A 24,534-nucleotide genomic window follows, 5' to 3' on the forward strand; every position below is an offset into this window, starting at 1 on the left:
GTACCCACAGCCGATGATCAATGATTTGTTTGATTAGTTGCAAGGAGCTAAAGTATTTTCCAAGATCGATCTGCGATCAGGATACCACCAGCTGAGGATTCGAGAGCAGGATATACCTAAGACAACTTTTACCACAAGGTATGGGCTATATGAGTATACCGTTATGTCATTTGGTCTGACTAACGCACCTGCCTATTTCATGAACATGATGAACAAGGTGTTTATGGAGTTTCTGGATAAGTTCGTCGTGGTGTTCATTGATGATATTCTGGTCTACTCGAAGAATGAAGAGTAGCATAAGGAGCATTTGCTTTTGGTACTTGGGAAGCTCAGAGAACATCGGTTATATGCCAAGTTCAGCAAGTGTGAGTTTTGGTTGAAGGAAGTTGGATTCCTCGGACATGTTATATCCGGAGAAGGAATAGCAGTAGACCCCACCAAGATTGCCACTGTGACAAATTGGGAAGCACCCACGTCAGTTGAAGAGAACAAGAGTTTTCTGGGATTCGCAGGGTACTACCGAAGGTTCATTGAGAACTTCTTGAAGATTGCAAAGCCCATGACATAGTTGTTGAATAAGGACACCAGGTTCAAATGGACTGAGGAATGTGAGGTCAGTTTCCGGGAGTTGAAGAAATGCTTGGTTACAGCACCAGTGTTGATTCTTCCAGATCAACGCAAGGATTATCAAGTATATTGCGACGCTTCTTGTCGAAGGCTTGGAGCAGTGCTTATGCAGGAGGGAAGAGTTGTTTCATATGCCTCACGCCATCTTAAACCCCATGAGTTGAATTATGCTACACACGATTTGGAGTTAGCAGCCGTAGGGCATGCGTTGAAGACATGGAGAAATTTTCTCATGGGGAACCATTGTGAGGTGTACACGGATCACAAGAGTTTGAAGTATATCTTCATGCAGAAGGAGTTGAATCTCAGGCAAAGGAGATGGTTGGAGCTCATTAAGGATTATGATATGAGGTTGCATTATCACCCCAGAAAGGATACCGTAGTAGCTGATGCATTGAGCCGCAAGAGCCATGTCAACACACTCATGGCCAGAGAATTACCCCAGGTGTTAGTAGAGGATCTTCGTGAGCTATGTTTGGAAATAGTCCCAGGAGGCTATGTAGAAGCATTGGAGATTCAGTCTACTTTGATGGATAAGATCAGAGAAGCTCAGAAGACGGACAAGGAGATTGCCGAGATAAAGGAAAGGATGAGCAAAGGAAAAGCTAAGGGATTTCATGAGAATGAGCATGATATCTTATGGTTTGAGGACCGCGTATATGTGCCTAATGACCCGAAGATTAGGAAGTTGATTCTGCTGGAGGCCCATGATTCACCGTATTCGATTCACCCAGGAAATACCAAGATGTATCTGGATTTGAAGGACAGTTTCTGGTGGACCAGAATGAAGAAGGATATTGCGGAGTATGTAGCAGTTTGTGATATATGTTAGAGAGTAAAGGCAGAGCATCAGAAGCCAGCAGGATTGCTACAGCCATTGCCGATACCCGAATGGAAGTGGGATAAGCTAGGCATGTATTTTATCACGGGATTGCCCAGGACTCGCTTAGGCTATGACTCGATATGGGTTGTAGTCGATTGTTTGACGAAGGTAGCTCATTTCATCCCAGTGAAGACCACTTACACCAGTGCTAAGTTGGCAAAGATATACATGAACAGGATCATATGTCTGCATGGAGTTCCGAGGACCATTGTACGAGATAGAGGAACCCAGTTTACCTAAAAGTTCTGGAATCAGTTGCATGAAACTTCGGGTACCAGGCTAGAGTTCAATACAGCCTTTCATCCACAGACAGATGGACAGACCGAGAAAGTCAATCAGATTCTGGAGGACATGTTGAGAGCTTCTGCGCTAGATTATGGATCTAGTTGGGCCAACAATTTTCCATATGCGGATTTCTCTTACAACAATAGTTATCAAGACAGCTGAAGATGGCCCCTTTTGAAGCTTTGTATGGAAGGAGGTGTAGGACACCGTTGTTGTGGGATGAAGTTGGAGACTGTGAGTTGTTTGGACCAGATTTGATCAAAGAGTCGGAAGAGAAGGTTTAGTTGATTTGCGATAGACTCAAGGTAGCCCAATCCAGGCATAAGAGCTATGCGGATTCTAAATACAAGGAGACAGTTTATGAAGTCGGAGACAGAGTGTATCTTCGTGTGTCCCCACTTCGAGGAGTTAAGCGTTTTGGAGTTAAGGGAAAGTTAGCACCATGTTTTGTGGGACCATACAAAGTTTTGGAACGTATGGGAGAAGTTTCTTACAAGTTGGAATTGCCCGAAGGATTGTCAGGAGTTCACGATGTGTTCCACGTTTCCCAGCTGAAGAAGTGCCACGCAGTGATGGCTGATATTCCTTTGAGAGAAACAGTGCCACTGGAAGCGATTCAGTTGGATAGCGATTTGACCTACGAGGAGAAACCAGTGAAGATTCTCGAGTTTGCCAGCCGAGTCACACGCAACAAAGTCATCAAGTTCTGCAAAGTTCAATGGAGCCACCATACCGAAGATGAAGCCACCTGGGAGCGAGAGGAAGACCTACGGAAAGACCACCCGCACCTATTTTCTAGCCAACCCGAATCTCGAGGGCGAGATTCATCTTAAGGGGGGTAGGTTTGTAACATCCCAAATCTTCAATTTGGAATGCTATACATTAGATCATGATTGCATATCATATTTTATTGCATTTTGGCCTGATCCTAGATACGCAACTCAAGGATTTCTTTATTTTCATATTTGAGTTTGTCACAAATTTTGAAAAAAAGGATCATTTGATTTTAATTATTTTATCTTCGAATATTTCTTTTATAAAAAGAAAAGAGAGGGGATAAAATGACTTTCCCAAAATAAAGAAATATAGGAGAATTAATATTAAAATCAAATAAGAATTTTATTCGGAGTTTTATCGCTATTTTATTTGAATTAGGAAAAATATGCGTTTTTCAAAATTGCATTAGAGGCCCAAATAAATGTTCACTCTGTCCACTATATTTTTAGAGGACGGGCAAAATTTATTTTAGGATTTTTGGAGTTCGTTTAGTATTTCTTTGTTTGTATTTCTACACGGAATTATTTAAAAAACGCAACCGACTTACCGAGTCGTGTCCAACTTGGACACCTCAGCCCGGGCAGCCTTTAAAGCCCGAAGGCCCGAGCCACCACTAGCCCTACCCGAAACCCTAGCCGCCGTCTCGCCTTGGTTTCCACGCTGCCGCCGCCGGAATCAGCTGCCACCGCCGGATCCCCTCGCAGCCCCGCCGCCCATCGCCGCCACCACCACCACCGCCTCTCGCCGCCCACCGGAGACCGCCGCCGCTGCCCGGAGCCCCCCGCCGAGCCTGCCGCTGTCACATCCCTGGTCCTGGTATGTAGTAGGATATCCCTTCATGTGTGCATCAATGTTAACCTTTCAAATGAACTTGAAATGGGTAAAGGTAGCGATGAGGCCGCCGTGGCACCCATGGCGGGAAGTGGCGGGAGCGTGTGTCAAGAAGTACACCCCTGCAGGGTTAACATTATCTATTCGAATAGCCGTGTCCGTGGTAAAGGACTTCTGGGTTGCCTGTACAGTTCATAGACAAGTGAAAGTGGATACTTTAAAATATGCAAGATAAGCGTGAGTGCTATGGATGGCATTCTCGTAGGGAGGCGGGAGCGGATCCATAGTGGTGTATTGATATGGTGAATATGTGGACTCGTGTGTGCCACCTCAAAAGAGTTACTTGCAGTCGTAGTTCCGGATAGCCACTGAGTCAAAGATGGCTTGCTGTAGTTAAACCCCACCACCCCTTTGTTGATAATGGTGCATATGTAGTTAGTTCTGATGTAAGTCTTGCTGGGTACATTTGTACTCACATTTGCCTATTTTATGTTTTTGCAGAGAGACTTCAGTCTCACTAGTAGTTCCACGTGGACTTCGATGTTTAGCTTGTTACCTCAGCTACGATCTTGTGCCCTCGGCAGGATCTGGTAGATAGCCAGGCTTCTCAGCCTTTTCATTTATAGTTGTCTGTACTTAGACATGTTAAGCTTCCGCGTGTGCTTTGACTTGTATGCTCTGAATATTGGGTCATGAGACCCATGTTTGTAATATCTCGCTCCTCGGAGCCTATTGAATAAAATACTTTGAGTCGTAGAGTTATGTTGTGATGCCATGTTGTATTTGCACATATCGAGCATATTGTGTGTATGATTCGAAATGCTTGATATGTGTGGGATCTGACTATCTAGTTGTTTATCCTTTGTAGCCTCTCTTACCGAGAAATGTCTCCTAGTGCTTCCACTGAGTCTTGGTAGCTTGCTACTGCTCCGGAACACTTAGGCTGGCCGGCATGTGTCCTTCTTCGTTCCTGTGTCTGTCCCTTCAGGGAAATGTCACGCGGTGTCTACCGGAGTCCTGCTAGCCCAGTTGCTACAGTCCAGATTCACTCGCTGATGACCGACATGTTCGTTGTTGGGTCATGTATGCCTGTCCCTGTGAGTTAGTGCCACTTTGGGTTCACGACTAGCCATGTTAGCCCGGGTTCTTGGTCATATGGATGCTAGCAGCACTATCATATACGTGAGCCAAAGGCGCAAACGGTCCCGGGCCAGGTAAGGTGGCACCCGTGGGAATACCGTGCGTGAGGCCGCAAAGTGATATGATGTGTTACATGCTAGATCGGTGTGACTTAGGATCGGGGTCCTGACAGCCGCCCACCGGAGCCGCGCCCGACGCTGGAGCCGCCGTCCGCAGCCGCCGTCCCGTCGAGGTTGACGGCCGCCGCCGTCATCAGTTTTCGGAAGAAAACGCGCGTTTTTTTAGAAACCACGATTGTATTTTTGTTTAGCTCGGTTTTTTTCCTGTTTTAGTTATTAGCGAACGCCCGTTCGTTCGTTTTAACAAACGATTTTCACCGTTTAGCTGTAGACAGCGAACGTTTGTTTGTTTGCCTATTCGTCGGTTTTATTTTTCCAGGGATTTTTCCGCGATTATTTTCGATCATGATTTCTGCCCTGATTTTCGTTTTAGTTTATCTTTTTGCTCATTTATGAGAATCAGGCGATTCAAGCGCATAGAGTTTCATCTCAAAGCCCTCTTTCTGTCTAACCAACTTAAACAAGTTTTTGCTACTATAAAATTTGAATTAAGTCCAGATTAGTAAACGGAGCTTGTTTCTTTCGTAGTTTGAGTTTCGTTGCTTCGCTTGATTTGATTCTTTTTGCAAACCGGAGTTCTTGAGTTGAACTTTCTAGTTAGATCTTTTATTTGAGTTTTCCCGTGCTTCTAGTTGAGTGCTTATTGTATGCTTGTTGTTTGCGATAGAGTACCCGGAGTGCGAAGCATGCTACTACGAGTCTCTAGGTTTCACGAATCATCAGCAAGGCAATTAACACTTTGATCGTACCTCTTTACTACCCAGTTTTATTGCATTAGATCAATCCTCAAACAGTTGCATGGTTAGGATCTGATTAATATGTGGGTTTTGGGAAGTAGATGAGGTAGTACCTATTGTCCTGTTCATTATCAAACCTTTGGGAGTTACTTCTACATTGGTTGTATTGCTATGCTATGCTTGTAGACGTGGATTGGGTGAGTGTATCCATGACAGATGTGAGTACTGTTTTTTAATGGTTAACTTAAGGTGGCTACTTTAATACACATCTGGGTGGATTGAGGCACCTAGGGAACCTAGTGTTGCCTGTTTTTTTGGAAATCCCGGGGTACCGTGTGATTCTCCTATGGACCGCCACCCAGGCTCAAAGGGATCATAAGATTATTCACGATGGAAACTTCTGCGTGCAGCCACAAGCTATTATGGGCTCTAGAATAGTTGAGTAAGCTGCAAGACCTCCTTCAGTGGTGGGCTAGCAGATGTAGGGGAAACTAGGTGTAACTGTCCATCCGGAGTAAATAGTTATTGTTTCAGAAAGATTGTGTCTCGTTTCTCCAACCATGGATGTATTTGAGTCTTGTGGGGATAAGTGTGCAAACCTCTGTAGAGTGTATAAACTAATCATGGTTAGTCGTGTCCCCGGTTATGGACATTTTCAGTATCTAGTTCTTGGATTATCATGTGGATCTCATCACTCTGAATATAATTTGATTGGGCTTAATGATGATGCTTAATTGGAATTGAGTTGGGTGAACCTTCTCAATATTTAACAACCACCATGATAGTTAAATAAAATTTATTCCTTTGTTGTAGGAAAAAATTGTCTTTATGCAAAACTGTAACCATAGAGCTTACCACCAGCCATATATGCATGTAGTGATAGCATTATTCTGGTCATTACTCTCTTGGGTTACATTGCCAGCATATTCCATGTGCTGACCCGTTTCGGGCTGCAACGTTTATGTTGCAGACTTTTCAGATGACGAGTAAGGTGCCTTAGGTCGTGATCTTTCACTCAGTGATGTCGTTGGAGTTGATGGACTCACTTTATCTTCCAAGCCTTCCGCTGTTATCATTTTCTGGATGGCCTTAAGCCATATTTATTGTAATAATTTCTCTTTTGGAGACATTCTATGTAATAAGTGTGTGATTGCTACTCTGTTATAAATCCTTCAAGTACTGTGCGTGTCAGCATTACTGATCCAGGGATGACACTGATGCACAAAGATCAGACTGTTTGAGGTCGATCTGGTCGCTACAAAATTTGCATGCCTTCCCGACCAGTGAGTTACTCCGTACAAAGTATGATAGAGAAATAACCACAGAGAAGGAAGCTAAAAGTAAACAATCAAACGAGCATTTTTGCATTTCTTTTGCATTGAATCGTTTAGCTAGCTTGACTAGTGTTGTTTTTTTGCTTTTACAAAAACCGCATCGTAATGTTAAAATGTGCATTTGCACGTACGTAAGTAATAGTAGTAGCATAGTCTGCAAGCATATATTGAGACAGACATGTAGTGCGATATATAGTTAAGTTTGTGCTATATGCACGTACTTAGAAAATGTGTATGGATGCATAAGGTTCCCAAACTTTTCCTTTTACATACTTAGTCAAGGATACTAATAATTCCCAAACATTCAGGATTCATCATTTGCGTCCCAAAACTAATGAGATCGCCTTACAAAACGAAATGATTCCTAATAAAAGCCACGACACTCGCAGGAGCGCTTGCGGCACACCATGAGTGCCCTGGTGCACGGTCGTTTCACAGCGCGATGACACAATGTCTCTTCCTCAGCCTTGCAACTCGCGACGTGCTGATTGGCGGCTTGCAGGCGGGCGAGCACGATCTCACCGGTGTGGTGATCTGGTGCCAACAGGTACTCCTCCTTGCTGGAAGCATGCACCCGATCCACGTACCGCCATGTGCAGATGAGGCGCTTGGGCCCGACTACACTCAGGGCTTTGGCATGGGCGTCCTCCGCCACGCTAACGGCCCTCGCACGAGCCTTCTACCAAAGAGCAAATTGCATGTCTCTCTCGGACGCAACATAGGCATGCCAGGCAGCATGCCTTGTGGCGCGCTTCTCTTCCTCGGCCTTCTCCTCCGCCTCTATTTTGGCGCACTCTGCCAGAGGCAAAGCCTCCCACAGGGCAACCACCATTTGTTTCCAAAGCTCCTCAAGGCTAGGGAGATCGGCGGTTGGTGCGATGTTCTCCTCGTAGCGGGGAGCCAACGCGTCCTCCAATGCGCGTGGTGGCGAAACTGGGAACGCCAACACGTCCACCTCAACGCGTCACGGCGAGGAGCGGAACACCGACGCGTCCCTCTTGGCTAGTGGAGGCGAGGAACGGAATGGCGACACATGACCCTCTGCGTGGTGCAGCGAGGGGCGCCTAGGTCTTGGGAGGGGCGAGGCCATGGTGGTTGATGTGAGAGGGATGGGGAGGAGATAGCGATGAATGTGAGCGTTCTACCGAATGCCGTGGGAGGAGCAGTATTTATAGTGATCAATGACACACCTATGTAAGATATGTTGCGTGATTAATAAAACAGCTATGTGGGCATATTTGTTGGATTAAATTACGTGGGAGGGAAGGGGTGGAAATATTGCTGGTCACAACAGATTGGCCGAGCATGGGGGAAGGAGAGTCTGATGCATGCAGATTTTTTCCACACAGGGTGGAGTGGTGGGACTTCTAGAGGGAGAAGGAGAGTCAAGTAGGCAGATTGTTTTCACACATGGAGAGGAAAAGAGCTGGAGACGAACGGTCTTCCTGCAGGTATGGGGAACGGTGCATAATAAGTCATCTTGCATGTAGGCCAGGCTAGGTATAGTCTCAAGTCATTAAAAACATACACGCCCCACACATGTTCAGATTTCAAGGTGCACTAAATTATTGCATGCGATGATTAAGGCTGGCCATAGTGCTAGTATCATGCACACGAGAATAGCAAACATGCTGATGTGGCAAAGAATTAAGGAAGAGAGGGGGGTTAGAGTAACATAGGTAGATATCGTATCATGGTAAAAAAATTGAGGGAAATTGTATCATGTTAAATACTATACTACTTTGTGTCATGCATGGCACTATAATGGTAGTCCCATATCATACACTAGTATCATGCACATGATACCAGTATATGGTAGTACTTTCCACTATTAGTAGCCTAAAGAGAATATTAACTAATGCATGTAAAAATATTTGTCATTTACTAGTGTTCATGCATGCATGCCATGCGATAATGCATTGGTAAACACATTTTTTGTAGAAGAACGAGAGCATTAATTGAGTACTTTTGCAGACTACAAAAACTATTCCACCGCCTATATCTTGCTAATAGTTGGTGAAATTTTTGAGTCGAGCACTTTAAACTAGAAGAGAGATAGTAGTTGTACTCTAATAGCTAACCTTGTTGTGATGACTATATAAGACATGGCACGCACCTGGACGGAGGAACTAGTCTGTTGTGCATATAAGTTTGTCTGAAGGCAATGTACCTCTACTTTGACCAAACTTATAGAAAAATGTATCAACATTCACAATGTCAAATCAATATTTTTATAATCATTATGAAATGTAGTTTCTAATATATATTTGGTACTGTAGATATTGATATTTTTAGTAAAAATTTGTCAAAAACATTGCAAACTTTGTCTTGACACAAGTCTTACGCATAGTAGAAAGGACCAGAGGGAGTGTCATGCATGCAGAGTAGGCAAAAAAAATTGCTCATTTATAGCCGTCCGAAGTCTCAAAGGAAGCGACCACGCGAGAGAGGCAAAGGTCGTGGGAGGCGTGACGGTGGACAGAATTAAGTGAAGTTACATGCCCATGCGGCATGGCGTGCGAACATGTAGAAGCTATACCGTCAGGCCTACGATATGGGTCTAGTAGACATGACATCTACTGGGTGCCGCATAGTACTCGAGAACTCTTTGAGGGCATGCAACCATTTATCCATCGGGCAAGCCACCACCCCATGCCGTTCGCACGCCCTACTCATCCCCGTATTCTACCTTACAACAGTTTGCTCCCAGTCGTCCCGTCCTTTCACATTACACCAGCTCATCTTCTCCTAACCCTCCTCCAAAATCCATGGCCTCCCAAATCTCCATGATCGCCGCCGAGTACCAGGTTAGAACCATCACCGGCAATGAGTTCATCGTCAACTACACCCGTAGATCCGCGATGGTGGAAGCAAGCCTTGCTCGCTTCCTACACATGTTCAAAAGTTCAGAGGATGAGTGGGTCGCTGGGCTAGATGTAGAGTACACCACAGTCCTGGAAAGCGAGAAGCTTATAAAGAAGGTAGAGAAGAAGAAGCCCGCCATGATACAGGTTTGCGTACCTAACGTGTGCTTGGTCTACCACATATGCCATGCCGACATTAGGTGCCAGGAACTGGAGTTCTTCCTCAAGGACAGAAAAGTGAAATTCGTTACAGTGGACTTTACGAACGAGAAGATAGTCCTGGGTCTCATAGATCTCATTGTAGGCCAGCCCTTCGATCTCCAGAAGGCAATCCTGGTGTCCTCCTCTGAGCCTTCAATGCTGACCCTGGCAGCAGCCATGATTGATCCTTCGTATGCTCAACAGAAGAAACCTCACCCAAATATTCATCGTTCATGGGAGTCGAAGACAATAGATGAAGATCATATCATGTACGCGGCACCGGATCCCTACCTTTGTTTGAATATCTACAATGGTTGGATGAAGAAGCAGAGCCTAGTGTCTAGTTCAAGTAAAGAAGTGTTAGCGAAGAGGAAGAGGGACGAGGACGAAGTCGATGACGTGGGCTCGGACTCCGAGTAAGGTGGCAGTGTTGTTGCTCATGCTGGTTCTACTGCAGTGTCAAGTGGACTAGTTGCTTAGTTTTATTTCAGGGGTGTGTTGTGTTGAGTCCCTAGCAGAACTATGTTTATGTTCTTTCTCATTATTTGGACTCTTTAGTACGTACAGTAGTACTAGTATGTCTTACTATTGTTCTTCTTGTAGTTGGTACTACTTATACCTGGCCATGGGAAGCCCGGCCCGGCCCGAAAAAGACCGACCCGGCCCAGCCCGATGCTGCCCCCGGGCCGGTCTTGGGCCTAGATTTTGAGCCCAAAGTCCAGGCCGGGCCGGCTTGGGCCCATCATTTTTGCCTTTTTTTTGAAGGTCAGGCCGGCCCGGCCGGGAGCCCGACGGGCTTTTACGTGTTCAGGCCGGGCTCGGGCCCAGAAAACAGGCCCAATGGCCGGGCCGGGCCGGGTCCAGGAATGGGTTTTTTGCGTCGGGCTTGGCTAGGCCCGGCCCGAAGCCCTGCCCGGCCCGAGGTATGGACAGGTATAGTACTACTGCTTGTATCTTCGCGTTCCTATTGTACTTACTATGTAGTAGTACTATAATTTGGGTCAGTTGATTTGTGAAAGAAGTTCGACGGAGCAAAGTAAGAAGACGGCAGAGAAGCTACCCCAGTATCTATATTAGGGTGGTAGGGTGCCCATGATCTATCTTATGAGTGTTGGGTGTGGAATGCAGTTCGCCGAAAAAATGGATTATGCCCAGGGTTAAATGGATGGTGGGGGAGGGGGAGCATGGCGGTGACAGGTGGCTCAGGGGAGGGCAGGGCAGCGGCGGCTAGCGGTTAGGCCTGTGGCAGGCTGGCGGCTCGATGCCCAAGAGAGAAGATGAATAGTGCATCAATTTCGGAGGTTGAAGAAGCCATTCTGGCTGTCCATGTTGCATCCAACGGCTCACAAGAGTCGACTGACCCAAATTGTTCCTTTAGATTGCAGGATCCACGTGGTATTCAAGGTCTCAAAGGTAGATTCAACATCCGCACCCGGTTTGCGGGATCGGCACGGACACGACTGGCTTCCGCCGCGACAGCCATCATGCGCGCCTCCTCCACGCGGGCGGAGACGACAATGACATGCTAGCTCCTCCTCCCGGCGTGCTGGAGGACGCGCTTGTCCTCCTCTTCGTATGCTGTGGGCATAGATGTGGCTCCACCAGCTGCTCGTGTGCTTCGCAGCACGGCGGCATAGCGAGGAGGGACTGCAGACGATGTCAGGAGGCTAGCCATCGGCTTCATGGCACAAGGATGGCGGGGACACGATGATGATGGGCGAGAAATGGTCGGCCGGAGCAGGCGGGCGCCAGCATCCGTAACGGCGGCGGCGGCATATTGATGAGTGCGCATATGGGAGCTTAGTTTAGTTTTATATAGGGTGGGTAAAACTTAAAAGAACACCATACTATTACACGTAAACATTAGACCGAGGTAGCACTTATACTACCATATTAGTTAGCACAACATCGGTACAGAGTCCTATGCAAGCGCGTGCACCACAGCCGTGCGGTCGATCGAATGGTGTGTCACCGTGTCGCGCTCGAAGGACATCCACCGAACCTTTTTGTTTGTGTTAAACAATCCCCGAATATTACTCTACTTTTTTTCCTAAAAAAGTTCTTCACGCTACAATATTTCCATTTATTTGAATTTATCTTCAGTTCGTGCTTATTTGTATTTGGACGTTTGAGGTGCGCCCTAGTTCTTTTAATACTGATTATGTGTGTGTGACTGAGAGAGAATGCGTCTATGTGTCCATATGTGTGTTGTGGCAAAAGGGCAATGTGGAGATGGTGTGCGTATGATAGAGACATAGAGAGGTGTGAATCTGCAAATGATCATGCATGAGGGAGACATAGAGAGATGTCGATACGTTGTGTATACATGAGAGAATGGTCTTCTATTTGTACTTGTGTGTGCAAGAGAGAGAGAGAGGAGCATCCGTAACACAACAACCATCTCTCTCGATTCGTCCGTCCCTCGCACGATCGCATGTAACACATGCATCAACGCACACATTTTGACACCCTCACCCGGCCCCTGCCGACCTGAAATCCTGGACATCACTCTCTATCTCGCACGCACAATCTCTTTTTGAAAACTCTATTTAGCATGTAGCTTTCCGTCACATACACACACATTATCTCCATAGGTTTGATTTCTCTCAATATCAGCCCCCCCCACACAGTGCATACACACTTCCCCTTCCCCCAAGCACACATTTCATCCCCATCCAAGGTTATATGGCGAGCACTCTCACTTGTGCTTCTCTGCACGCAACATGCACACCACCTCAATCTTCAAAGAGGGCATCGAGGAGATCGAAGATGGTGACCACACTGCACTAGAGAATGTGGGGCCATTAGGAAGCAGGATGATGTGACGACGGTTGACTACCTCATCCCCTCTTTCTCTCCCGCACAAAATTATAAATCCCTCAACCCACGAGATCCTTCCCCTCTCGTCCATGTTTTTCCAGCTCTCTCATCAAACCCATTGTCTCTTCTCCTTCCACATGTACAAAATCCGGATGCACACGCATCTCACGTATGTTACATGTCTCCATCTTTCTCATAGACCTAACTTCTTCCTCTCTCTCTCTCTCTCTCTCTCTCTCCCTCTTTCTCTCTCCCTCTCTCTCGTTAGGTTTGTCTCCTACTCTCTCGCCCACATACAAACAATCTTTCCCGCCCTATCTTCTCTATCTTCACAAGCTCTATCTACACATTTCATTCACGCATTGGGATGAGTTCAAAATGTTGCTTTTATAATGGATCATGTTGAGTTATGGTTGGTTTTATTGCATCCTACAAAGTAATAACTATGAAATGCATTTAGATTTTCATTTGACTGGGATTAGGTGACTTTGAGCATATCGTGAAGTACTACAGACCTCGTATACATCTTGGAATTCAACAATGATTCTAACTATTGAATTGTATAAACCATTACATTCGAAGTTAGTAGCCTAATATATTTATTTCATGATTACAACAAATGATTAATTCCACTACAAACAAAGAAAACAAATGTGTACTCCCTCCATTTTTATTTCAGTCCGCGTATTAGAATTGGTCAAAGTCAAGTTTTGTAAACTCTCACAAAGTTTATAACAAAAAATATTAACATATACAATAACAAATAAATACCATTAGATTTATTATTGAATGTACTTTCACATCATACATATTGGTTACGCTAAATGTTTATATTTTTCTATAAACTTTGTCAAACTTTAGGAAGTTTGACTTCGATCAAACCTAATATGCAGAGTTAATAAAAAAGGAGGGATTACTGGTAGTTACTAGTACTACTAACTAGTTGCTTAGCCCAATCACCCAACATGCCAAACGTTGAGTTCAGTGTTACAAAATTTTGAGGTCGGCGGGAAAATCTCCCGCGACCCTGATTCGACCAGTGTGAAGTTACCGTCATACCCTTTGGAACAGGCGTACAGATGCTAGTTGGGTTGTTTTCGTAACTTCGGGTTCACCCTACCCAGCCAACCCCACCCCAGCACCCAGAGTACCTGAATACTACCCATTTTCTATCCCCAACGCAAAATAGACTTCTCCACAGCACCGTAGCCTTCGTGCTCCCCCCTTGTACATCGACGCACTCGTACACTACAATGCATCTACCTCATCGACGATGTAGTACGCTGCACTGGAGCCGGTCCACTGTCATCGTCATACACGGAGCTTCTTCCCCGGCATCGTCTTCCACGGTCTCGGATCTGCTTCCCGGAAGCCGACGCCAAGCGTTGAAGCACCACCGTCGTGGACAATGAACTGACTCCCGTTTCCGACCATGATGCACAGAGGCTGCCGCGACCATTTTACTCCTCCTCGATTGGTAATGTGTGTATTGAATCACTTAGCAGTACATGTGCAGTCCCAATTTCTTGGTTGCTATTGTTCCCGTAAAAGTAACTGGTTATACTAGCTTGCATTGTCCATCAGAATATCACCTTGTAATTGTGAGTCGCTCCTGTATTTGCGTTGTGCTTGGGTAGGTTCTTCATCTGCAACCAGTAGTGTGGCAAATGATGGAAAGTTTTTTAGAACTAGCAAGATGCCCATGCGTTGCACGGAACATGAAGATGCATTTGTATGAGTAGTTTATCTTGTGGGAGAAAAGGATGAACCAAGGAAGGCCTTATTTACAAATGTGGAGAGGGGTGCAGGTATCTTTTTGCAAAGTTGTCATAGTTTCATTCCTATCCGTCAGATATAAATCGGTCGGCCTATATTGCAGGATGGCAGGCACACCATCATCACCAACTCTGTTTTTTTATATTTTTTATAAGAAAGCAAAGAGTAGTAGATATATCTATAATATATAAGACATATATAAGATATAAGAAGTAGTGATAAATATAAATATAAAATAAATAGATAATATATAAGAGTAGAGAAGCCAGTAGAGATAGCAGGGACGTCGGGAAAGGATCGCGTGCGCGGGAAAAAGCGGCCGGACGTGCGCTAGTTTTGGCGCTCGGTGTTCGACGCGCTTTATAAAATGCAATGACTTCCCACCGCTCTGTGCCTCGCCACCACTCTAACCCCGCTCTATGCCTCGTCACCGCTCTCTCCCTGCTCTTTCTCGCCTCACCGCTGCCGCGCCACCATGCCGCCGTGTCGCCGGGAAACTTGGGGATACCACGGCGTTCACGCGCGCCCCTCTAGCGGCTTCTCCGCCGAGATCCAGTTCTGCGAGACGCGCCTCTCCCTTGGAACTTTCTACACCGCCCACGAGGCCGCCCGTGCATACGACGCGACGCTGTCAACCCTCCGGTGGCCTCGCAGAACTTTGAACTTCCCCAACATACCAACGCGGGAGCGGGAGCAGGAGCTCATGCCTCCCCCGTGGCTTATCACCGACGAGGATCACCGCGACAACCGGAGGCGGGAGCACCGTCACGGCATCACCGAGATGGACGAGGAAGCCATGGCTGTCATAGCCCTAGAATAATGTTTGTAATTAGTAGCATTGCATCCATGCATCATGTCTAAATTCTGAAAGTTGAACTAAGGAAATTTGAAAGCCTCAAAAATTCAATTAAAAGAAGGGCAAATAACCCTCGAAAATGCATCCAATGTTTCCAGAATGCACTTCAATGATGTTTGATATTTTTTACAAGGTTTCTGACCCAAACCAAAAATATGGAACATTTATAGGAATTATTTTGGCCATTTGGATTTAAATCAATAAGTATTTGAGTTGGATTTAATTCTCCTATAAAAGAATTATAAGTCCAACAATTCTGAAAATTTGTGAGTGACTTTGAATACTTTGTATCAAGCCACATAAATCTTTTCAGAAGCTACTAAAATAATTTGATTTTTAAATCGAATCAAAACAAACTTCAGGAAATAGAAAACAAAAAGAAATAGGAACAACTAGAAAGGAGAAGGGAGAAGCTACCTGGGCCTTACCTGGCGGCCCAGCAATCGGCCCAGCCGACTGGCTCTGCCAGTCATCCCCTTCCTCCCGCCAGTGTGCACTGTGCGTGGCGCACGCAAAGGAGGCGAGGGCCACCTCCTGCTTCGCGCTGGAGGCTTGAACTCATTCCTGACCCCACTTCTGGAGATGCCCAGAGCCCCCTGGACCCCCTCGCTCTCTCCCTCTCCCTCGTTCCCCTCCTCTGTCTCGTTCTCTCATGCACACCTGAACGCGTCGTCGCCACCGCTCGCTGTTGCTGCATCCACCGGCCACCCCTTGCGCTAAAAGCCATCCCAGAAGCTCCGCCTCACCGTGCTTCTTCGCCTCATTGACTGAAGGGACCCCGGGAGGTCGACAGCATCGCCAGGATCGCCATCTTCGCCGCCTACTGCCGCACCTCACCGTCGTCGATTCACGGGCTCCAGTGCGTCCCCGAGCCAACCGACCTACCCAACTGACCCGCGTTGAGCCCCTGAGCATCTCCCCTCTCCCCTTTTGCTCGCTTCCGTGCCGTAGCGCCGTTCCTCGCCGTGACCGAAGCCGCCCTCCGCTGTGGCCGTTCCTGCAGCGATCGTGCTTCTCCACTCGGATCCGCGCACCCCGCAGGCTCCTGGAGCAACCAGGAGGCCAACGCCACCCCTATTTGGCTTCCTTGCAAGCTGCGGCCCCGCAGCCGCACACCTTCGAGCTCCGGCCGCCGCCCGGCACGTCGCCTCCGCCATTACAGGCCGCCCCAGCGCACCACGCGGCCACCACCGCTTGCGCCACACCGCCAGCTTTGCTAGCCGCAAACCGCGCATGAAATGGTGCTCTACAGCGCCGTCCCGAGCAATGCCGGCGAGCCACCGCCGCGGGATTTGGTCGTCGATGGCTAACCGCTGTTCTGGATGACATGGCACTTAGTTAGGAGCTAATCACCCGGTTAACTAATCCAGTGACACTGACAGTGGGCCCAGCCCGGCTAAATATCTTGTTAGATTTTTAACTAATCATAATTAGTCATTGTGACACTGACATGCGGGTCCCACGGCTAGGTTTGACCGCTGTTGACTTGATGACGTCACCCTGACGCAATGCTAACGCAATAAATCATTTACTAGATTTATTCTTATTCAGGAAATTCCAGAAAATGCTTCAAACTTCAACAATTCATAGAAAATTATCTACAACTCCAAATGAAATAAGTTATATATGAAAAATGATCAGAAAAATCCAATCTATCCATATGTACTAGTTTTATGCATGTTTAAACAAGCTAACTTGCTGTTTAGTGCAAAACATGATAAAACACTATTTAAGATCACAAGTGAGTTTGAACTTTGAATCTTTGGTTCAAACTAGCTCAAACCCATTTGGTTGTAGTTGCCTTAGCCCAACACACTCATTTTACCATGTCATGATCATGCATCATATTGTTGCATTGCATTGATTGTGTTTCCTCTCTGTTGCCGATAATTGTCCCCCTAGTAGATGTGGTTCCGACGATGAGATTGATGACACCGATGAAGAGCTATATTATCTTCAGAAGTGCCAGGCAAGAAAAACCCCCTTGTTCACTCTGATACAATCCCACTCTCTCGCTCCTGCTCTATTTTACTGCATTAGGACAACAACGATACAACTTTTATTTGCGGCGGTAGTTGAACCCCTTTATCCTCTGCGTGACCTGTCATTGTCACAGTAAATAGATGAAACACACTAGCATGAGTAGGAGTTGTTTGAGCCCTGATGTGCCTACTCATTCATGCTTGTTTGTCATGCCTGCTACTGCTTAGAGTTGAGTCAGGTCTGATTCATCGGGGATGAATTGGAGGTGTGTGAACATGTCCTACTGTGTGTGAGCTAAGTATGTGAACATGATTTGGTAAAGGTAGCGGTGAGAGGCCATGTAGGAGTACATGGTGGGTTGTCTCATTGAAGCCGTCCTCAGGAACTGAGTTCTGTGTTTGTGATCCATGAACAGTTACTACCATGCATTGGAATGCTTAATTTCCCCTCTCGACTTATTAATCAACTTGATCTCTGTCCAGGAGTTGCAACTAGTTTATGGTGTGTGTAGGTAGTGTTAGTAGTCTACCAAGTGGCACTCAGTACAAGTGGGCTTGGGACAAACTAGGCACAGTGGCACGGTGTACCAAGTGGCACCTGGATGGTGGGCTTGGGAACCCTGCTCACATCGTTTGGGGCCGTGAGCGACACCCCGGCCGGATCTCCTTGCGGATGGAACCCGAATAGGCGATAAACCTGGACGAGAGACTTGTGTGGTTAGTCAGGTCATGGCCGACACCCTTGCTGGGTTTCCGCTTGAAGGTTGCCGAGTACATGTCGTGTAAACGGCGGTAAGTGGTGAGAGCGTGTGTGAAGAAGTACACCCCTGCAGGGTTAACATTATCTATTCGAATAGTCGTGTCCGCGGAAAAGGACTTCTGGGTTGCCTGTACAGTTCATAGACAAGTGAAAGTGGATACTCTAAAATGCGCAAGATAAGCGTGAGTGCTATGGATGGCGTTCTCATAGGGAGACAGGAGCGGATCCATAGTGGTGTATTGATATGGTGAATATGTGGACTCGTGTGCGCCACCTCAAAAGATTTGCTTGTAGCCATAGTTCAGGATAGCCACCGAGTCAAAGCTGGCTTGCTGAAGTTAAACTCCACCACCCCCTTTGTTGATAATGGTGCATATGTAGTTAGTTCTAATGTAAGTCTTGCTGGTTACATTTGTACTCACGTTTGCCTATTTTATGTTTTTGCAGACAGACTTTCGTCTCACTAGTAGTTCCACATGGACTTCGACGTTTAGCTTGTTGCCTCAGCTACGATCTTGTGCCCTCGGCAGGTTCTAGTAGATAGTCAGGCTTCTCAGCCTTTTTCATTTATAGTTGTTTGTACTCAGACATGTTAAGCTTCTGCATGTGCTTTGACTTGTATGCTCTGATTGTTGAGTCATGAGACCCATGTTTGTAATATCTCACTCCTCGGAGCATATTGAATAAATACTTGAGTTGTAGAGTCATGTTGTGATGCCATGTTGTATTTGCACATATCGAGCATATTGTGTGTATGTTATTGAAATGCTTGGTATGTGTGGGATCTGACTATCTAGTTGTTTATCCTTAGTAGCCTCTCTTACCGGGAAATGTCTCCTAGTGCTTCCACTGAGCCATGATAGCTTGCTACTGCTCCGGAACACTTAGGCTGGCCGGCATGTGTCCTTCTTCGTTCCTGTGTCTGTCCCTTCGGGGAAATGTCACGCGATGAATACCAGAGTCCTGTTAGCCCGCTATAGCCTGGTTCACCGGAGTCCTGTTACCTAGTGCTACAGCCTGGATTCACTCGCTGATGACCGACATGTTCGATGCTGGGTCATGGTTGCCTGTCCCTGTAAGTTTGTGCCACTTTGGGTTTACGACTAGCCATGTCAGCCCGGGCTCCTTATCATATGGATGCTAGCGACACTATCATATACGTGTGCCAAAAGGCGCAAACGGTCCTGGGCAAAGGTAAGGCGACACCCGTGGGAATACCATGCGTGAGGCCGCAAAGTGATATGAGGTGTTACATGCTAGATCGATGTGGCATTGAGTCGGGGTCCTGACAATGGCGCTCTGGCGCCAATCTTCCCACATGACATCATCAACGAGCGCGAGTTCTGCGCACAAGGGAGGGCGGAGAGGGAGAAGAGGAGGACAGAGCGAGCCGCCTATCACAAGGACAAGTATATGCGGAAGGCGGTCGCTCAATTCAATATCAAGCTAGAAGGAACGTGGCCCTGGGACTCCGATGACGATCGGTATCTTGACGCTTACGTCGAGATGTCGGAGGAGGACATCACCGAGTTGGACGACGAGGAGTAGTTGAACTATCTATTTTTCTATTTGTCTATGCTATATCTATGCTGAGAATTATCTATGTATCTATCTATGCCAATATCGACTTGCAGTCGAATGTGTATCGAGTCAGAGTAGAAAGAAGAAAAAATATAGCGCGTCTGCTGGAGCAACACGCACACGCAATTTTTTGTAGCGGCCGCTGGAGCAAGCACTCCGCGGCCCGCAAAAACTGGCTATTCCGGCACTGTAAACTCTTTTTAACGCGCCGCATGTTGCGCTTCTATTGGAGATGCTCTAACATGGCAGATGAGTGTTGTAATGTTGCCTACAAGATGCGTGAGTATTACTATATTTTTCTTGCCATGTTGAGATTTTAAAACTACAAGGTCGAACATGCAAAGGAGCAATGAAGACCAAACAGGGGATAATGGGGACATCTTTAAGGAACGTGGCAAGTTAAAGAGGAGTTGCACCGAACTTGTAAAAGGAGCTTTGGTAAGTAACACCCTTTCAATAACTTTCATTTAGCCTCGTGTTCTTCGATGTTTATATGTTGTAGTTTCTATTTCTCTTAGCCTCGTGTTCTTCGCTGTGTAATAAGATGGGTCTTACTCGTCCTAATGTTTTCGTTTTTAGCTCTATGTAGGAAGTGGGTGTTCTAAACTTGGAGTCTTTTTTATATTTCTCCTTTTGAATTCTCCGAGTCATGTTTATCTGGCCTCTACTGAATGGATCTGGGTTGCTCTGAGTATTGATCTAAAAAAGAAGTTACTTCATGTCAGGATGTAGTTCCTGCGAGGAGGGAAGTATGGTCAACCTTGAGATCATGTTTCCAAAATGAGCCTGGATTACACACAAGGTACTCGTTCCCTAATGATGATGGATTAGACACAAGGTGAAAATTCCCAGATGATGTTGGATTACACACAAGCCAGGTGGAGTCGTCAACTATTCGTGTCCTCGTGGCTCTAGTAAAGGCTGAAAGAAAGCGTGCAGCAACCCTTGAGAATGTAGTTGAGTTCCTGAAGAAGTGAAAAGAGCAATAAGATGCTCTCTTCACCCAAGCGAAAGAAGAGATGAAAGAATCCATAAAGAAGCTAGCGGAGGCAGAGCAGCTTAGGCGTCTCCTGCTATCTAAAATTGTTGTCAATACAAATTTTCCTTCATTATAGCTAGGTTCAAATTTTTATCTAGTCAGCGTGCCTGTTGTGATGTCCGTGCATCTACTGATGTGGCACAAAATAAAATTTTCTTGGGTCATGTAATAAAAACAAATACTTTCCAAACAATAATAGACGAAGCATTGGACATGGTATAGTTCACACGCACGACCAACATTCCAACTTCAACTTCCACATCAAACTCATGTTCACAGACCTTATTCATAAATAATGTCCACAACCATGATTCACTTCAAAGCCAAAAAAAATGTGAGGAGAGTTATAAATAAAGAAAAATCCCTAGTTCCTACTACCAGTGCGAGCACGAGAAGTCAAGACCATACATAATTAATTATATTTTGGAATTTTTTTGACTAAACGGGAATAACTTCTGGACGTAGGTATAATATTTCTAATGTCGACTGCGGTTTGGGTCCAAGATGTTTTGAGCCAAACCGGGCAACACACGGGTGTCAGCCGGCGATGCGGTGGTCGTAGCATTCATGGGTTCCGAGCGGCGGCGGCTCCCGACCTCGGTGTCGGCGGTGGCCTCAGACGTGTTGGCCACCTCCACAAGGATGACGCGGTTCCGCCAATGTTTGTGTCGGATGGCACGGTCAACCATGGTACACTAGATGTCGTGGTCCCCCATGTGCCGACGTGCAGCAACTAGCGACTCTTCTACAAGCAGGCTTGGAGCTTCGAGTTGATGCACCAAGGGCGAGCTTGCAGCGGTGACTTTCTCCTCCGCTTGCCCGCCCGCAGCCTCGCCCATGGTACTGACGGCATGGGGCAGGGAGGAAGGTGGGACAGCAAGTTGCCTGGCTCGTCGGGGCACCCAGCCGGCTTTTATGCTGGAGAACGCGTCTTCCTGCTCACCGGATGCTATGGAGATTGTGTTGAAAATGGTGCAAGAAGGATATGGGGAGCGGCGGTGTGGTGTGGTTCCTACCAGGCATCCGGCCTTGTTTAAATAGCGGACGGACTAGAGGAGCCAACCAATGTTGTGTTCTAAAATGTTGGCCGACTCACGGAAGGACGTCTTGCGGGCACACGCGCGGATTCAATGGAGTCGGTCGGGGCAGTCTGAAGCCGGTTGCATGCAGCGAGGAGGCGTGTTTGGCCTGGCCTGCAGCGAGTAGGGCCCTCTTGGCCGGCACGCCGGTTCAATGCCTGCGCTATGAGAGGTCGCATCTATGTCAGAGGAATCACTCCCTCGAGTCCTTTTTTGTTCGGGTATAACAAAATCTCGTTTTCCATTCACATTTTACAAGTAACGTTCATGGACAAACTTTGATCCAAAATACGATGGGGACTAGTAAACCAGGACGGAGGTAGTACTTATGAATTCCATTTTCGCTCCATACCAATTGTTCTAAAAACTAGTACTTATAACGCGCCATTGAAAATCAGAACTCTTACCCCGCAAAAAAATGATATTTTAAACGTGGCTACTAGATTAGTGGCCACTGGCGAGCCACCGCCTCTAGGTCATTCACCTATGGTGCCGACCATCAATTCCTATGGATCAAATTATCACGTGAGCTGACTATTCCTACAAAGGTGCGCTCCACCATGTACCCAGTACACGCACATGAAGCAATCAAGCACCTAGGGTGTTAGGGTTTATTTGGCTACGGTGCCTTTATGTAACTCTCATGTGTGCGAGACAGCGAGAGACCGACTATGTCCGTGCGCCTCTTCCCTCCATATATGTACTCCACCGTTTGTCTGGTGTCCAAAAATTTATACAATAGTAATAACTAGCAATGTGCCAATGCGTTGCCATATGATCGAAGTAGTTTAATACATATTCGCCGATTTGATAGAAAAGAGTCTAGTTTTGAAATACGTATGTCAGTAAAAATGTTATGTTTCACTCAAAATATTGGCTGTTTTGATGAGATAAGGGAGGAATGTGGTTGGTTTCAAGATTCGAGAAGTGGTATATCTCTACTCTTATAAAAAATTTTGGTGATGATGGTGTTCCTGCCATCTTGCAATATGGGCTGTCTGATTTATATCTGACGGATAGGAAGGAAAATATGACAATTTTGCAAAAAAGATACCCACACCCCACTCCACTTTTGCAAATAAGGCCTTCACTCATTCATCCTTTTCTCCAAGATAAACTACTCATACAAATGCATCTTGATGTTCCGTGCAACACATGGGCATCTTGCTAGTTGTTGCAAAAAGCCCATGTGTGTGTGTGTGGGGTGTGTCTGTGTGTGAGGGAGAGAGGAGGAGGACGGAGTGCATGTGTGACAAAGACACAAAGAGTGTGTGTGCGAGAGGTATCACAATAAAATCAGGCAATAGTGTGTGTGTGCATGATCGAGAGGGCGTGTCTCAAGAAGGGACAAAAAATCTACATAGATACAAGGAGCGCGAGAGAGACATGTACGAGATAGTGGAAGCAAGAGTGTGCGGGTGTATAAACCTATCTGGAGGCTAGTGAATCAATGTTTGTGAGAGAAATACGAGCCAGGGGTGCGAAAGCAAGAGTTTTGTGTGTCTATGAGAGAGACGGTTGTCGGGAAGGGGAGTGGAGTGGAAGCAGGGGTTGTGTGTGTGTGTTTGTGAGAGAGAGAGAGAGAGAGAGAAAGGGAGGGGGAGTTTGTCTGATCGGTAAACAAATGAATAATGTCAGTTTTATAACTGAGATGAAGATGGAAAGGAGACCACAAAAAATGTTATGTGTGTGGGAGAGAGTAATTTTAGTGGTAGGAGTCATACCTAGAGAGATATGGGGTGCGTGAGAGAACTCTAGAGACAAAGACAAAGTGAAAGACGAGTGAGAGTGCGTGTGTGGTGGTTAAAAAGTAAGCTTAGGTACCTAGTGATAGCAGAGAACAATGGAGACATGAGAGATAATGAACACCGTGTAATGTATAATGATAGGGAGAGTGTGACACTTCTCAAGGGAGACGTTGAGAGACCATGTTTGCAAAAATAGGAGAAACATGAAGTGAGCGCACGGGTGAGCTAGAGAAAAGAGAGTGATAGCTACATGAAGGAGCATGCGAGAGAGATGGGCACGAAAGGAGATTCAAATATTTAGTTGCATGTATATAAAATGTCAACATAAAAGGGATTCAAATATTTGAATTCGAGATGATGATACATGTAATTCATACTCGAATCAAAATTAATCTATCAAACTGTCACATCCCTGGTCCTGTTATGCACTAGGCTAGACCTCATGTGAGCATCATGTTTTAATTCAAATGAAATTTGAATTGAGGAATTTTCAAAGCCTCAGAAACCTTCTAAAAATGATCAACATTAAAATCTCCTCAAAGAAGTCCAAGAAAATGTTCCTCTTAGTCTCTGAAAATATTGCAAAGAGGTAAAACTCAAAACAATATTTTTGGTATCTCAGACTTAATTATTTTGGGCCTTTGAATTAAATAAATAGCTATTTGCATTGGATATATATTTGATATATAAATAATATATGTCCAATAATTACTGGAACATTTTATGTGGTTTGGTATATTTTAGTTCTAGCCACATAACTATTTTCAGGATTTTATAAAATGGTTTAGTATATTACTAAACTAAAACAACACAGAACAAAATAGATAAATAAAAACAAAAATAGAAAGAGAAGAAGATCTTACCTGGCGCTCACCTGGTAGCCCACCTGGCCCAGCAGCACAGCCCAGCCCGCCACCGCTACCCCCCCCCCCCCCCTGTCGTCTTCCTCCCCTCGCACCGAAGCAGCTCGGTGGCGGGCGCCGACGCCGCCCTGGCCACCTCCTGCTTGCCACCGAGGCGCCACTCACCTCCCTGCCTCTCTCCCTAACTCTCCCGCGCTCTCACCCCCTTCCCTGGATCTCTCCCTCTCTCGCC

Source organism: Triticum aestivum, chromosome 3B, assembly GCF_018294505.1.
Source record: "Triticum aestivum cultivar Chinese Spring chromosome 3B, IWGSC CS RefSeq v2.1, whole genome shotgun sequence".
Classification (NCBI taxonomy): Eukaryota; Viridiplantae; Streptophyta; class Magnoliopsida; order Poales; family Poaceae; genus Triticum; species Triticum aestivum.